Here is an 11368-nt window from a genome sequence, read left to right as displayed (position 1 = left end):
ACACCAGCCTCAGAGCCGATAAACCACCCGCCAAGAAAGACCCCAACCACCTCCGATACATACTACTGAACACCCACCCCGCACACAAGCGTACCGTCGAGCTCTGGGACCTGCTCGACACAACATCCTTGGACGTCCCCTTTCTGACAGAGACTTGGTTTAACGACTCCTCCGCACCCGACAACGCCATAGCCATCCCAGACGGCTACAAGATCACCCACAGAGACCGCACCAACGGAGTCAGAGGAGGAATCGCCATCGTCCACAAGAACAGCATCAGGGTCTCGGCTAGCACCGACGATGTGCTCAGCACCGCTGAACACATGCATTTTCAGATCCACACAGACCCTAACTCCACCCTCAGAGGCACCTTCGTCTACCGACCCCCAGACCCTGCCCCCAGTTCAGCGACTCCATCGCCTACTTGATCAGCGAGCACGCCCTGACCTCCACCGACTACATCCTCCTTGGAGACCTGAACTTTCACCTTGAGAACAACAACAACACGAACTCCACAACCCTGATCGATAATCTCGCCAACCTCGGACTGAAGCAACTCGTCACAACGCCCACCCACTCGGCCGGCCACATGCTCGACCCCATCTTCTCCTCAAGCCTGCACATCTCCGTCGGCCACACCACCGAACTCGTCTGGACCGACCACCACTGCATCCACTTCGCCTTCCAGAAACCCACCACACCCAACAGATCCCCGCCGCTGCTGGAGCAAAATCACCAAATATCAACTACACGCAAACCTCGCTTTCAGTCCACACAACGAACCCTCCAACACCGATGACGCTGCCCACAGCCTCGGACGCTGGATCGAGGACTGTGCCAACACCCTCGCCCCGCTGAAGAAACCCCCCCACAGAGACATCAGCAAGAAGGCCAGCTGGTTCACCCCAGATCTCCTAGCCTCCAAGCAAGCCTGCCGGAAACTAGAGAATAAATGGCACAGTGAACAAACTCCAGACAGTCACACAGCACACCAGGACGCCATCCGCAACCACCACCACCTCATCAGGGCGGCCAAGAGGACCGCCTCAACAACAACGCACACAATGGCAAGGAGCTCTTCAACATCGTGAAGGAACTCTCCAATACCAGCTCCAACACCAATGACATCCTGCCGTCGCAAGCCCTGTGCGACTCCCTCACCACCTTCTTCCACCGCAAGATAGCAGACATCCACTACAGCTTCAACACCCAGACAGCCCCAACAGACAGCAACACAACAGACCCTCCGCACACCATTGACCATGGCCCCCTGCGAGCCTGGGCCAGCGTGAGCATCGGTGACACCATCAAGACCACGCGTACAATCCACTCCGGCTCTCAGTCAGACCCATTCCCGCACCACGTCTTCACAAGAGCAAGTAGCTCCATCGCACCATCGCACCCCACCAGCGCAACGTCATCAATCTCTCCCATGAGACCGCAACCTTCCCAGAGATCTGAAAACATGCCGAGATCAACGCCCTACTCAAAAAACCTAAGGCAGACCTAAGAGACCTCAAGAACTTCCGGCCCATCTCTCTGCTCCCCTTCCCGGCCAAGGTCATCGAGAAAACCGTCAACAGACAGCTAACCCGATAGCTCGAAGAAAACAAAATCCTGGACCTTTCCCAGTCAGGGTTCTGCAGCAACCACAGCACTGAGATTGCCCTCATCGCTGCCACCGATGACATCAGGACCCTGCTGGACAATGGCGAGACCGCAGCACTCATCCTCGTAGACCTCTCTGCCGCCTTCTACACAATCTTCCACCGCACACTACGCGCACGCCTCTAAACGCCGCAGGGATCCGAGACAAGGCTCTGTATTGGACCACCTCCTTCCTCTCCGGCAGAACCCAGAGCCTCTGCCTCCCCCATTCCGTTCCAAAGCCTCGGAGATCATCTGCGGCATACCCCAAGGATCCTCCCTCAGCCCAACGCTGTTCAACATTTACATTTACATTTTACATGGCCCTATTCGCATACGTAGCCTGACAGCACGACCTCAATATAATCTCCTATGCCAACGACACTCAGTTGATCCTCTCCCTCACCAAGGACCCCATCACCACCAAAACCAACCTCCACGAAGGAATGAAGGCCGTCGCCGACTGGATGAAGAACAGCCGTCTGAAGCTGAACTCGGACAAGACGGAGGTCCTCATCCTCAGCTCCAACCCTTCAGCCTGGGACGACTCCTGGTGGCCGAAGGGACTGGGGGCAGCCCCGACACCCACCGACCATGCAAGCAACCTGGGAATCATCCTTGACTCAACGCTCTCAATGACCAAGCAAGTCAACGCCGTCTCCTCCTCCTGCTTCAGCACCCTCCGCATGCTGCGCAAGATCTACAGATGGATCCCGACAGTTACAAGAAAGACAGTCAACCAGGCCCTCATCAGCAGACTCGACTACGGAACTGCCCTCTACACGGGAGCCCCGACCAAGCTCATCAAATGACTACAACGCATCCAAAACGCCTCCGCACGACTGATCCTTGACTTAACACACCACGGCCACATCACCCCCCACCTGAGAAACCTGCACTGGCTCCCCGTCAACAAGAGGATATCCTTCAAGCTCCTCACCCACTCACACAAGGCACTCCACAAGACCGGCCCAGCCTACCTCAACAGACGGCTCTCCTTCTGCATCCCCAACCACCAGCTCCGCTCCGCCGCCTCTCACTCGCCACCGTCCCGCGCATCTGAAGAACAACCACCGATTGGAGATCCTTCTCCCACCTCGCCACCCAGACATGGAACACCCTCCCACTGAACCTACGACAGACCCAAGACCTGCTGACCTTCAGGAGGATACTCGGACCTGGCTGTTGGATCAGTAGCGCCCCCCCCCCCAGCGCCTTGAGACCCTAGCAGGTATGTAGTGTGCTTTACAAATGATTGATTGATTGATTGATTGACTGGTTAGGTATTTGTGCTAGGGTATCCTTCAACTAATTTTCAACCCCTGATAGAAGCAGCTCTTTTATTCTCTGGCCACTCAGTTTCTACTACAATTTTGTTAAACTGGGCCAAGTAGGCCACTAACTCACACCTTCCTCATTTTCGTTCTAGTAGCTTCTTGTCAGTCGCTTGTGATGCTTTTCTTCTATCGAATATTCGAAGAAATTCTTTCTTGAATTCCTCAAAGTTATAGAGGATCGGATCATCTCTCAAAACCAAGTGCATGGACCAAGATGCAGTATCTCCACTGAGAAAGGACAAATTAAATGCTACTCGAGATCATGAATCGGGGAAAATTGTTGAGTGGCACATAAAATGTAGGGAACACTGTGTTAGAAAATCTGAGCCTTTTGGTGAACTCCACTAAAACGTGCTGGGGGCTGTAAGGGCATCACATGGGATAAATAGAGAATGACTTGAGTAGAAGTACAAGATATGGAACTCGTGCTTGAACTAGCAGTTTCTGATTGTGAATTATTTAAAAACTAGCTCCGGACATAATCTCATTAATTATTGTGGCTATAGCTGAAGTTTCTTTCCTGGAGCTTACTATTTCCTGTATTAGAATTTTATTGGCTTCTCTTACTGAAACTAATTTATTTTGGATACACCCCAAAATTCCTCTTAAGTGTTTAATGTCTATTTTTTCTGCCATTCTGCTCGGGTGCAAGTCAACAACGTGGGCGCTTTACTCTGTCAGGAATATTTCTTTCCACAGATGGCAGATTTGCACACAAGCAGAATGATAAACTTTCCCAATATCCTTCCCAGAACACCAACTGCTCTCAAATATATTGTCACACTAAATTGAGAGGTACTCCAAGGGGGCAAAATGGGATCGGGAGAAAAGAAGAGACAGCCAGCAACAGTGGTTCCTACTTGGAAGGCTCTTTGTGCTTCTGCACCGCATAGTATTAGTAACCTTTCTTGAAGTCATGGAACTACAAGAGAATACAACAGAGTTCTATATCATCTGAATCTTACTAAATTGTTTCTACTTTAATTATTATTATTACTAATATTTGAGAACTATACCTAGACCGTATTGGCTACTGCTACTCTTCTATATGCGTGACTGTAACCTATTAACTTCTTTGTTCGTTTCCCTACATAGCATAATGAATACAGTTTGTTCTTATGCTGTACACCAATGACCTTTTATTTAACATGTATTCTTTTTAAAATGTTTTTTCCTTCCAGAGGAAGTACATGCGTGACCCAGGAGTCCATTCTGTATTAAGGAAGGAAAGCAATACTTCTGCAGGTAAGCACAATATTTTCTTTCTTTTTTTCTTTCTGCTTGGTTGGCAGTTTTCTCTTTTAATTGCTGGTCATCACTCATGTAATTCTCAACTCTAGGAAATCTCCAGGTAAGTATTGTTTTTTTATTTTTATTTGTATTTCTATTAGACCTGGCATCATTGGCATGGGTTTCCCCTGGATTTTTGCCTTTACCTCCTGTGTTTTTGCTGAACGTTGGACTTTGTTTTGCTGGTCTAGATGCTTTGGGCGCTTTGCCACTGCTGTTCAGTGCCAAAGTGCAAGTGCTCCCTTTGTTAGTTGTTGTTATGGACTGGAGATTCCATGATTGCAATATTTGATTTACTAGTCAGTCCTTAGTACAGCGCATTATGTGCCCACGGCCTTTAAATCAAATGCTGCTAGTGGGCCTGCAGCACTGATTGTGCCACCCACATAAGCAGCCTGTAAATGTTACTCAGACCTGCTACTGTGGTGTCTGTGCACAGTTTGGTACTGCCATGGCAAGTGCACCCACTTGCAGGCCCCAACCTTCCCTTTTCCTACATATAAGTCACCCCTTAGGTATGCTCAAGGTACCCCTGTGGGCACTGTGCAGTGTATGTGAAAGGTAGAACATGCCCTTATGTGTGTGGCATTTCCTGATTGTGAAATACTGCCAAATATATTTTTCCCTATTGTCCCATAGGATAAACTGGGGAGTTTGCCCATAACATCTTATGAGCCTCACTGCCCACGGCAACAAGTTAAGAAAACAAAGTTTCATAGGCCTGAAATCAGAATGTTAAAATGCATCTTTTTGTAATGATTTTTACATTCTGTGTTTGAAAATACCACTTTTAGAAAGTAGGTATTTTCTTCCTTAACCATCCAGTGTGCCTCTGCTAGGTTGTGTATTGACTGTCTGGCTTTAGAGTGACAGGGGTTGGGGATGAGCATTCTGTTCTTCTAAAATTATTCACAAAGTATTGTTAAAATGGCGTATAAAGATCAGAGCATCCTAACAGCAGCCTTAACCGCAGTCAGCAAACAATCACCTTCAAGCTCCTCACACAAGCCTACAAAGCCCTACACGAGGCAGGACCTACATACCTCAACCACCGCCTCGTCTTACGCGCACCCACCATAGACCTCTGCTCCACCCAACTGGCCCTGGCTACTGTCCAACATATACACAGTTGGTGGAAGATCCTTTTCCTACCTCAAAGCAAAGACCTGGAACACCCTGCCTCTCCACCTCAGGCAAACACTGTCACTGCCTCAAATCAGGAAAGACCTCAAGATATGCCTCTTTGACTTAATCACAGTGCCTTCAATGGACCAGTAGCTCCTCCGCCCCTCTTTAAGGGTGAGTACTCGTGCTTTACAAGCCACCTGATTGATTTGTTTGCATTGAAAGAGTAACGCTAACTGTTAGCCCTGGCATCCTTGGCATAGTTTTCCCTGACTTTTTGCCTCTACCTCCTGTGTTTTTGATGCTCTGCTGGATTTCGTTTTGGGTGGCTTAGATGCTTTGGGCACTCTGCCACTGCTGATCAGTGTCAAAGTGCAAGTGCTCCCTGTGTAAATCAGTATTAAAGTGCACTGAGTGTGCCAGGGCTTGTAAATCAAATGTTACTAGTGGGCTTGCAGCACTGATTGTGTCACCCACATGAGTAACCCTGAAAATAGGTCTTAGGCCTGCCACCACGGTTCCTGTGTGCAGTTCGTTAACTGCCATGTCGACTTGGCAAGTGCACCCACTTTCCAGGCCCTACCCTTCCCTTCTCTTATACATTGGACACCCCTAAGGTAGGCCCAAGGTACACCCCCACACCCCGGGCAGGGTGCATTGTATGTGAAAGGTAGGACATGTACTGGTGTGTGTAACATGTCCTTATAGTGAAATACTGCCAATTTCGTTTTTCACTATTGAGAGGCTATCTTGCCCCATAGGACAAAATGGGGAATGCTTCGTAACATTCAACAAGCATATTTTCCTATAAGGATAAGATAGAAAAATGGAGTTTGGTATGCCTGAACTCAGGATTTAATAACATATCTTTTAGTACAGATGGTTTTTAAATTGTGTGTTCCAAAATACCACTTTTAGAAAGTGGCTATTTTCTTGTTAAACCATCCTGTGTGCCTCTGCCTGTTTGTGGGTTGACAGTCTGGTTTCAGCATGACAAAGACAGAGGATGTGCAATCCCTGCAGACAGCCACTGGGGGGGTTGAGGTGGGCCTGGCCCTTCCTGGATTACCCAGCCCTGTGCTGTATAGACCCTGGCTGCATGCAAAGTGGGGGTAGGAAATTTACCTTGCAACTGAATGGAGCCTGTCTCCTTTGCACAATGCTGTCTCCACCTCCTTGTGTCATGCTGCACCAGTGAAGGCAGAACTGGTTTGAACTAGACTCCGAGCCCCCTGCACAAAGAGAGGAAAGACATTTTGGGGTATAGGTATCAGACCCAAAACCCCAGACTTTAGACTACTTCTGGAATCGAGAGGAACCTTTGCCAAGGAGAAGAGCTGGAGAAACTGAGGAGAAGTACTGCCCTTGCTGTGTGTCGGGGGTTGGCGTGCAGTTGCTCTTTCTGCCAAGGAAAGGAGAAGGACTTTGCTGTGTGCTGTGTCCCCTGCTTGAGGAAAGTCTCTAAGGGCTTGAGTAGAGCTTGCCGCCTGTTCTGAAGTCTCAGGGACACAAGAATTCCCCACAGCTCCCCCGAACTTCCTTGCTGGGAGTTCTGACCTACCAAGAGTTAGCTGTGACTTTGTTGGGCCTCTGGAGGTTGTCCTGCTGTTGGGAGCTAGAAACAACCTAAGGGAAGTAAGAAATAAGCGAAGCTGCTGTGATGCCACGACTTGCACTGAGGCCCGGGGCATCACTCATGAAGTGAACGGCTCACCACCCGGCCTGCACCACAACTCCGACACCCTTCGATGCCCGTCGATGCCTGTAGTTATCGGACATGCCTGATGCCTGCATTCGCACCAACTCCATCATTACCAGCACCTGCATCTTGTTATCACGTTGCCGATAACTGCCAAGGGTGACTCCACGAACTCGCCAACTTCGCATCGTCACCGGAATTGACACCTCATCGCCAACACAACTGCCTTCCCCTGTCCTGGACACGACACGTCGCCTCCTCGTGGACACGACACCTTGCCTCCCCTGTGGCAGCCAGGCAGCCGGCCTCGACATCGGTACCGACGCCTCGCTTTCTTGACCCTGTGCATCGTCACAGACTTAGTTTCCAAGGTACTGTTTGTTGAGGGTTTGTGTGATTCCTTTCCCAACACCGCACTTCATGCGGTCAGTGCCGTACTTTGGGTTTATTGCCGTCACGACGTTGCAAAAGCCCCAGTTGGTGCTATTTATTTCCTACATGCTTGAAAGTAGTTTTACTTAATATTTGTATGTTGGATTTTTGTGATTTTGGTCTTGTTGAGTTTAAATAAGGATATTTATTTTCCTAATCTGGTGTGGTGCCCATTTGTGGCGTTATCACTGTGTTATTGTGAGTGTTGGTACAAATACTTTACAGATTGCCTTTGGGATAAGCCTGTCTACTCATGCCAAGCTACCAAGGGGGTGAGCAGGGGTTATCGAGAGTGTGTATTCTCCTTACCTTGACAAGAAGCAGGGGTCCCTATTTGGACAAAGATACCTAACTCTGCCAACTAGAGACCCCCATTTCTAACACTAACCTAACACTCCAGTATTCCCGCAACCTTGTCCCCCCACTGCTAAGGCTCAAACGAGACATCACAAACTGGAAGTCACTTCCACTTGCAATGTTGGGAAAGCAGCCCTATTTAAAATTATGTCACTACCCCTTTTCTCATATGCGCTGCAGAACTCGGCTGACCCTGTCCCTAATTCTCACTTCAGTGAGGTAGAAGGGCTCCAGCGTGAGGTTCTGTGGGATGGGAAGCCATGCATCGCCTTACACAAACTTACACTTAACTGGTATGACGGGGGAATCGGTTTGCCGGACATTAAAAAATACTACTGAGCTGTGCATCTGGCAGCCATCAATCACGGCATCTACGGCCGTGATGACCCAGGATTGAACATGGATAGATGGCTCCTCCCCGGTGGTGTCTACAATCGGGTACTTTACTCCAAACCAGGCAGACACCCACTCATGGGTCCCACCAAGCACGCAGTCGATGTCTGGCTCTCAACTAATAAATCGCTCGGGTGGAACCAGAAACGTACACTACCGAAAGCCCTATGGGATTCTTAAAAACTGGACGATTCGTGGAAATCAAAGGACTTTGACAAATGGGAGCTAATTGGCATCTTGCGTATAAAAGATCTCTGGGACAAGGGTGACGTGCTACCCTTTGCCCAACGCCAACATGAGTTGGCAGATTCGGAGCATTTCCAATACCTGCAAATCCGACATGCCCTGTGGGCGGCCTTGCCTAAAGACTCCTTCCCTCCTGACGCATCCTCACTAGAGGATAGGATTCTCAACCGATACTTACCTGAGAAAGCTTTTTCCCTTATATATAAAAAACTCATAAACAACATGGAAGATCCTCTCCGCACGTTGCGGGAAAAATGGGTTGGGCATGGCATCGAAATGGATAATGAGGACTGGCAGTTAGCTGTTTCCTCCCCCAGAACAGTCGCAATCCCAGCACGTCTCTGATTAATACAAATGAAAGTCCTCCACAGAATCTATGTCACAGGACCTCAACTATTACACATGGGAGGGCAAACTGACAAGAATTGCAGACAGGGATGCAACCAATTGGGCACGTTCATGCTCATAATTTGGCATTGCGATTCCATTCAGAGTTACTGGCAGAAGGTGCATGTTGTGATCAGTGAAGTTTTGTCAATTGCTCTCCCTTGTCCCCACCCTGTTTCTCGGTGAACCTCTTCCCTCGACACTTGAGACCGCACTATTTTGTCTAATGCCTGATGGAGCTACCTGGTTTAGCTATAGGGGAGATGGGCCATGGATTCCCTCCTTGGTCGTCACCCACCGAGTCGGTCTTTAGACAGACTTCCTTTCGTCTCTACGGTTGTCACTTCCCTTATCCTCACTTTGGGCCAGATGTAGGTCGGCAAATACCGGTCGGTAACGGCCGATTTCGGCCGTTACCGACCGGTATTTGCAAATGGAGATGTAGGGGCCTTAAAATTTACAGAATCGGTATATTTACCGAATCGGTAAAGTTACCGATTCTGTAAAATACCGATTCTGTAAATTTACCGAATCGGTAAATCAATATGTAGGTGGCACTGAATACAGTGCCACAGGCCCTTACCGATTCGTTATTTACCATGTAATACTATTGCATGGTAAATAACGAATACCTGTGTACATGCACATCTGTGCATGTACACCCTAAGGGCATGTATGTGTGCCACATGGCACACAAGCCACAAACAGGGGTGCAACAGGGTGTCAAAGTGACACCCTGTCCCCCTTGGCAATTCGGTAATTTTACCGATTCTGTAATTACCGAATCGGTATTTGCCATTGAATCCTATGGGCTTCAAGGCCCATAGGAATCAATGACAAATACTGATTCTGTAATTACAGAATCGGTAAATACCGAATCCTACCGATTCGGTATTTTTTACCAAAAAATTACCTACATTAGATTTACCGATTCATGAATACCGAATCGGTAAAATTCGGTATATATGAATCGGTAAATCTAATTTACCTACATCGGGCCCAGAATCACCTCCCCTACCCCCCACTACATTTCTCTCTCCTTTCTCTCCTCTCCTAATGTATTGCTGATTGTTTGATGTAATGTGTAATTGTTGATCTTTTTCTGTTATATTGTTGAACCACATTGTTCCACTTCTTTTCGTCTCTCCTGTCCTCTCCTCCCACATTCCTCCCTCTAATTGTGCCTCTCCTTCTCTCCTCTCTCAATGTCTTGAGACTGAACTATTTTGTCTGATGCCCGATGGAGCTACCTGGTTTAGCTATAGGGGAGATGGGCCGTGGATTCCCTCCTTGGTCGTCACCTACCCAGTCGGTCTTTAGACAGACTTCTTTTCGTCTCTCATTATTGTCTCTTCCCTTATCCTCCCTTTCTCACCTCCCCTGCCCCCTCCACTACTTCTCTCTCTCCTTTTCCCTCCTAATTGTATTGCCTATTTTTTGATGTATTGTGTAATTTGTTAAACTTGATTCTCATGTAATGCGCTTTGATACCTTCGGGTCTAGCATGCGCTATATGGGTCACACTCGGACTCACCGTAGCCAAAAGAAACATCGCACAGCTCTTGGGAGCTACGCACACACCCAAAATAGCAGACAGACTGGATGAAAGATCTCGACTGGTGTATGCATAGGGAAAAGACGGTCTACATTGCCCGTGGCTGCCCCCGTAAATGGTCTAAAATCTGGGACCCCAGGAATATGTACCGTGGTAATATCTGTGTCCCTCCCTGTAGTATTGATTTTGAGGACGCCCCTTCTCCTTGACCCCCCAATGGAATATCCTATTGTATTTGTAATGATATTTGTCTCCACTGTAATTTCACATGTCATGTTTGCTGTACTGTATGTTTATGTTGATACATGTTAATAAAAAAAAAATAATAAAAAAAAGTCTGCAGTGCTGTGGCCCTGATCGCAGGAGAAAGAAATTAGTCATCGACGGCACAGGAAAATGTGAGGTGGTGCCGGAGGCTAGAAGTTGCAGGAAGGTGTCGAGGCCTGAGGGTTCCCAAGGTAGGTGAGCACTGGTCGCAAGAAGTCACAGAGAAAGGAGCTTTACCAAAGGGACCCAGAGGGCTGTTTATGCATTCCAGTAGTATGTGTCAGCACCGCTTGGAGCTGTTGGTGCATGAACTAAGCATCCATGCAGTTCTAAAGCCAAAGAAAAAGATGCTGCTAAAACATGTGGCGGGTTGGAGAGAAAGAAGTGCCATTATGACAACACTGTCACATCATCCAATCCAGACGCAAGACACGGGGGGAAACCCCTTTATTGTCCTCAAATTAGTCTCTGCATAGTGAAACATCTACTAATTGGAGGGGTTGCGAGGCCCTGGATTTCAGTCTACAACTATAATATTTTTATTTAATATATCGACCGCCAGGGCCAGCTAGTACATTTTTGGAAACTTGTGGGGACACACTGGCAGATAGAGCTTTGCGCTTCTCGAACTAT

This window comes from Lissotriton helveticus, chromosome 2_1 (assembly GCF_964261635.1).
Source record: "Lissotriton helveticus chromosome 2_1, aLisHel1.1, whole genome shotgun sequence".
In the NCBI taxonomy this organism is placed as follows: Eukaryota; Metazoa; Chordata; class Amphibia; order Caudata; family Salamandridae; genus Lissotriton; species Lissotriton helveticus.
Note: the sequence above shows the minus strand (reverse complement) of the source record.